This window comes from Sinocyclocheilus rhinocerous, unplaced genomic scaffold (genome assembly GCF_001515625.1).
Source record: "Sinocyclocheilus rhinocerous isolate Xijiao unplaced genomic scaffold, SAMN03320098_v1.1 scaffold1285, whole genome shotgun sequence".
Classification (NCBI taxonomy): domain Eukaryota; kingdom Metazoa; phylum Chordata; class Actinopteri; order Cypriniformes; family Cyprinidae; genus Sinocyclocheilus; species Sinocyclocheilus rhinocerous.
Genome location: NW_015645559.1, coordinates 188,827 through 194,826, shown reverse-complemented (window position 1 = coordinate 194,826; position 6,000 = coordinate 188,827). Strand labels below are relative to the sequence as shown.

The 6,000-nt window shown below is 36.9% G+C and overlaps 2 protein-coding genes across 2 annotated transcripts in view; both read right to left on the bottom strand.

Moving 5' to 3' along the window:
• The window catches only part of LOC107706645 (beta-1,3-galactosyltransferase 1-like), a 15,190-nt gene extending 12,864 nt beyond the window's left edge, over positions 1-2,326 (bottom strand). Inside the window, exon 1 of the mRNA XM_016510415.1 lies at positions 2,253-2,326. The gene's annotated coding sequence lies outside the window, so the exon portion shown is untranslated. The remainder of the gene's footprint in view (positions 1-2,252) is intronic.
• A 3,132-nt stretch (positions 2,327-5,458) lies between these two features.
• Positions 5,459-6,000, bottom strand: part of LOC107706644 (xin actin-binding repeat-containing protein 2-like) — a 38,571-nt gene continuing 38,029 nt past the window's right edge. The window contains exon 11 of the mRNA XM_016510413.1: positions 5,459-5,535. The gene's annotated coding sequence lies outside the window, so the exon portion shown is untranslated. The remainder of the gene's footprint in view (positions 5,536-6,000) is intronic.

Here is a 6,000-nt window from a genome sequence, read left to right as displayed (position 1 = left end):
ACAGAAATCACACACACACACACACACACACACACACACACACACACACTAATACAATGACATTATATTACCAGCGCTGCGGAAAACTCATTTCTCAGAATGAAAAAGTGAGGGCAAGCAAAGTATACAAATTGGAATGTATACCTCCCACTTCACAGTAACTATGAAATATCACTATACGAGAACAAAAAACACACTGATGAACTATCTATACTGTACATAAGTCAATAAGCAGATGTGTTGCGGTCAACATGGAGAAAGCCTAATTTTGAAGTAACAATCTCAATAATGCATGCATCACATCATTGTGCTATACTGTAGATGTGCAATCATACAAGATCTTGGGAGCTGCAACAGACGTACAGTATCAGGGCCTCAGGATGAGGGCCTCGCACTATTAAGGGTCATAACTATTTAATGGAAAAGTCAACGTTAAAGCATTCTCTCACATACCTAAAATAGCTACAGTACAACTTTAAGTATACCTTTAAGTATAACTAAGTTTTTAGTATCCTCAAAAGTTTCCTGACTATGCAGGAGGGTGTGATTGCTAGCTCAGCAGAATTAAATCCCAAAATAACATAATCAAAAGCATGTCAACCATCCAAATCATGGCAAAAAATATAGCCTGCTGTATTAAGAGGGTGCCAACAGCCTCATGAAAAACAATCTCAAAGGAAAAATTGAAATCGCATCATATGACCCCTTTAAGATATTTAGTCTTGTTTCCAGTGGAAAAAACTAAATTAAGAGCATTTTGCTTAAAACAAGTAAAATGATCTGCCAGTGGGGTAAGTAAAATACTCTTGTTTTAAGAATATCTTACTCACCCCACTGGCAGATCATTTTATTGTTTTAAGCAAAATGCACTTAATTTAGTTTTTCTGACAGAGGTCAGATCCATAGGAGAGGCTTTTTTCAAACTGCAAAACATGATGCATAGCAGGGTTCATATCAAAAAGCTCCAAATCAAGTACCTAGCGTCAATCAAAAAACTCTTAAATGTAACAGCATTTTCATCACAGCATAAAAATGGCCACCAATCAGGGGTGTGAACTGTCTTCACAATATTGATTATACCAGTGGTTCCCAACCCTGGTCCTGGAGACACCCCAACACTGCGCATTTTGCATGTCTCCTTTCTCTGACACACCAATTTCAGGTCTTGGAGTCTACTAATGAGCTGATGATCTGAATCAGGTGTGTTTGATTAAGGAGACATGCAAAACATGCAGTGTTGGGGTGCCTCCAGGACCAGGGTTGGGAACCACTGGATTACACTACTGACAATTTGTTGCCAATGGGGTCTAATTTTGTTGTCAAAACAGCTGAAACATTCTTACGATTTGGAATGACATTAAGGTGAGTAAATGATGACAGACTTTAACATTTTGGGTGAACAATCCATTTAAAGGGCCATGAAAAAACTAAACCATATGTTCATGTTGATGGAATATGAAGGAAGACGATGATAAGGCACATGATTTAAAATTTTTAGGGAGGAAGTGGTAAATTTAGAGATTGTTTTAGACTATTTTTAAACAACAATGTTAAGAGAACATGAAAAGATGTGATACACAGGATTTATACACTTAAGTCATACACAACCTATAGTTGTTATTCATAAGAAGGTGTGACCATTACCATTTAACAAGTTAAACAAAGAACCAGTCTAACTAAAGATTAAGTAGTAATATTAACTGATAAATAATTACTAGTAACTTAAATAGGTAGCAGCAACACCTGCATTAATTACTAGTAGGAAGTGTATTGATATCAAAAGCAACATTTGCCAGTTGTTACTAGTGACAATTGAATAGACACTTTTCACTATAGGGACAGTATTTAAGCTAGTATTTAATTACTGTAATTAGTACTTGTAACTAATGAATAGCTACTAATATACCAGTCTCTTGAATTGCATGCAACAATTAGCCTACATTTTTAAAGCACAAATGTTAAAATTGCCATAGTTCAACTTTATATGATAACATTTATAGACTATATTAGCCTATATCACAGCGTTAACGTTTTACAATATTTACAGATGAAATGCTGGTCTCCTGGTAATAGATCCAAAATATACGTAAAGAATGCTTTATGCATCGCTCCTTTTACCCCAAAACCCGAACATAACATCACATGACTCTTTGTAGCGCTGCTCCTGTCACCTTAAAGAATAGGACGCTCTACAAACGCAGATGCTGGACACACTAGGTGATCTACAACGAGGGAATGCATTGCGAACCTACCTTTTCGGTCAGATTCTCTGCATTGGTGAAATCCTGCCAGTTTTCTTCAGAGCACAATGCGAATGCACGGTGTATTGACCAAGCGGTCGAATGGTTGCGAGGTGGTGCGCTGCGGCGGGTTATCGAGCGCTGGCCAATCAGAAGGCGAATCAGTGCTAGCCCTACTGCTCACTTGACCAACCTACACTCTCCACTTCAAACTGCAAACTCTCTCTACAAAGCACAGGTCAAGATTACTCCTGCTTTTGATAAGGCAAGGCTGATAACTGAATTCATTTCACTGTAAAAATACCTAGCACATAAAAATATATATATATAAAAAATATATAGTAAGAAAATGTAGGCCTATTATGTAAGTTTAACAAGTTTAACAGGATTGGACTGTAGTTTATATAAATGCATTTATTTGTAAAAATATAAAATTGTCTTTATCTATATAAAGTAAGCTGCAGTGATATTGTTCGTAATTGGCCATAAGGCCCCTTTAAAAACCATTATGACTAATTCAAGCAGCAACCCGCCATTTTTTTCAAACAGGGTTTAGCTCGATGCTTTTGTAATATACAAAGAGAGGATATAAGCTGTATTTTTTTCTACTAAAAAAAGTACATACTGTGGATTAAACTATATGTCTCCTACACACATTCCCAAATGACCACAGCGCAAGGTAAATAACTCATTTAGCCTAGGTCAACGTAGTCGTGTCTATAGTAGTAATAATGCTACATACACGAATACACCATTTTATATATATATATATATATATATTTTTTATTATTATTATTATTTTATGTATTTATTGTCAATTGATGATGTTTGCTTTGATTCTGAATTGAATTCTCTGCGGTTTCTAAAACATAAGTGGGAAGGGGTAATTGCATTAGGCTAGGCCTACTCATCACAAATGTATTGGGTAAAGAGTACATACTGTATACTTATTCAAAACTGTAGTAAAAAAGTAGAGAGTAAAGTGGCAATGTCTTTGATACTCAGTAAAACTACAAATAGGCTAGCCAAAAAGCAACTTAAGTAAAAAATCTAATTACATTTACTCAAATACTTTATACCACTGAATGCATGCAAAACAGTAACTAATGAGGGTTAATTATATAGTGTTATCTTAACAGCATTTAATCCCATTGACTACTAAATTATGGGTAGGTTTTCAACTCATTTACAAATGAACTTCTGTTTTTTGGCTATACATGGATCATATTTTTCATACGAAAAATACAGAACATGATGCTGATGAAACACAAAAGATAATACTGATAATTCCAGAAACATATTTTTATTCATTGTCAATGCAGTAGAAAGTAGAATGCAGTATAGTAGAAACAATTCGTTCTAACCACCGCAGAAATAACCCTTTATGAATGTTTTAGAAAGAAAGTAAAAGGGTATCTGCAAACTTGCAGGCATGGAAAACAGACACAGGCAAAGATACATGAATTCTGAATTAAAAGATTACAGCAAAAACAAAAACAAAAATTATCATATTTCCCCAATTTATCTTGCACACCAGGTGCTTTAAATAAAGCTTTTTAAAAGGTTCAGGTTGTGTTTAAATGTGCTGTCTGCTGCGAGCTGAGTATAAAATTCAATACGAGCATGCTAACATTCATCTCTCCATGAACAGAGCTTTGATACTGTTCTAAAGGATGTTGACAGAAGCTTTGATTGTGTGTAAATTAGTGTATGGCAGATTAAACAATGTTAATTATTACTTTTTCATCAGTCATCATCATCATAATATCGATTCTGTTTAATTTGATCCTCTACGGACAAGAAGTCATTTTCATCCTGCCAGAGGCTGCTGGCTTCACTCAGCAGCCCAGCATCTTTGGTGTCATTTTTATCGAGCGGATTCTTCCTCATTTCCGTCTCAGTGTGTTGGCCCGTCTCCCCTTTTGATTCTATTCCAAAATCCAGAAGGTCATCCAGCTGAGATGAAGCTGATTCCTTGCTACAAATGTCATCCTTAAATTCAGGAAACAATCTAGAACTGTCATCAAAACCTGCAAATATGTCATCTAAGAAACGTGAGGCACTAAACTTTGGGTTGTCATCTGTCTCAGTGCAAACCAATGTTTTGGTTTTGGGCTGTTCTTGTTCTGCCTCTTTTATGTCATGTGAGTGTTTGGCACGTGATGAGACCGAGCTGTCATCTTGGAGCTGTTGGAATATGTCAGAAGCCCTCACCTCACTGTTGATCTCTTCTTTAAATGGTTCCTGAGCAGGAAGTGACCCTGAGGAGAAGTCCAACAGCCCTGGTTCTTCTTTAATTTCATAAATTCCTGCCAAACTGGCCTTGTTGTCCAATATTAGGTTGCTGTTGTTATTATTATTGTTGTTTGCATTGCCATTGGCTGTTTGGCCATTTGGTATTTCACCATCTATCACCATCACTTTTACCTCTTCTCCCTCATTTACTTCACTTTGCACTTTCTTTTCACTTTCCTTAGTACCATTTTCATCTGTGTTATTTGCATTGTCACTTTCCTCTTCATTCTTAGATCCTTCTACGACTCCATTCTCCAACTCTTCCTCAACTTTTTTACCATTCATCTCACTTCCTCCTTTTGTCTCAGTTGCTTGAGTTGTCTCAGTATTTCTCTGCTCTGTGGTCTGCTGGCTTTCGTTGGAGGGCTCAATGGCTTTGCCTGTTTCACTGGCATCCTCTCCCCCCTCAGCAGTTTCAGGTTTTGGTGTTGGCTCCTCTGTCTCTTGAGTTATTTTAGCATCTGTAGATGATTTTTCTGGCATATTTATGGGTGACATAAGCCCTCTACCATTTTCTTTAGGGACGTTTTCTGCCGAGTTTCCTCTAGTAATTGCAGTTTGCCTCTTATTTACTGCTGGTTCATTATTCTCTTTACCCGAGAGTTCTGATTCAACTTGAGGGGGCCAGACAGGTTTGACTACCTTTATTTCATCCTCCAAATTAAATGACTTTTTTGGGGAATCGCTGAGGGGTGGCCACACAACTGCCATTTTATTTGCTGGCTTCTTAATGTCATCATTCGTCTTTTCTTGAGTCATCCTCTCTGTGGTGTTGGGGTCATTTTCTTGTGGGCTGTGAGTTACTTTGACATTAAAATTGACAGGAGGGTTGTTTTTCATGTTATTTGTCTCTGATGAGTTGTTCTGATTCTTTGTACTCCAAAGTTCTTTGTGGGACCTTTCTCCAAACCCTTCATCATAGTTGCCTTTAGACTTGAAAAGTTGTTTGTAGTGTGGCTTGCAGTACATTCGTCCACGGAGAGAAGCATAATTTCCAAGACTGAAGTAGAGAGAGAAGCACAAATATGAGATATCAGCCATACACACATATCAGATATGAATCTGATATAAACTAGATGGCTGTATAATGTATTCTGTCATTACAACAAGAACAGCTCACATACTCATAACACCCAAATCAAATAAACCTGCATGGAATTGATGCATATCAACTTTTCAACATTCTCCATCTTAAGCCCCGTTCACACCAAGAACGATAACTATAAAGATAACAATAAAGATAACGATATTAGCGTCCACACCAGCGAACGATATCATATGTTTATTCTAAGCGCACGCTCGTCTGCCGCTTTAAATTCTCGAGCTTGTTACAGCAGGGTGGATTCTGATTGGCTATCAATTTTTTATCGTTCCTCAGCTGAAAAAAAATCGTTTTGAAAGTGATTCCAATGATATAGTTTCTCTTTGTCTTTATCGTTATAGTTGTGGTGTGGACTCTGCTATT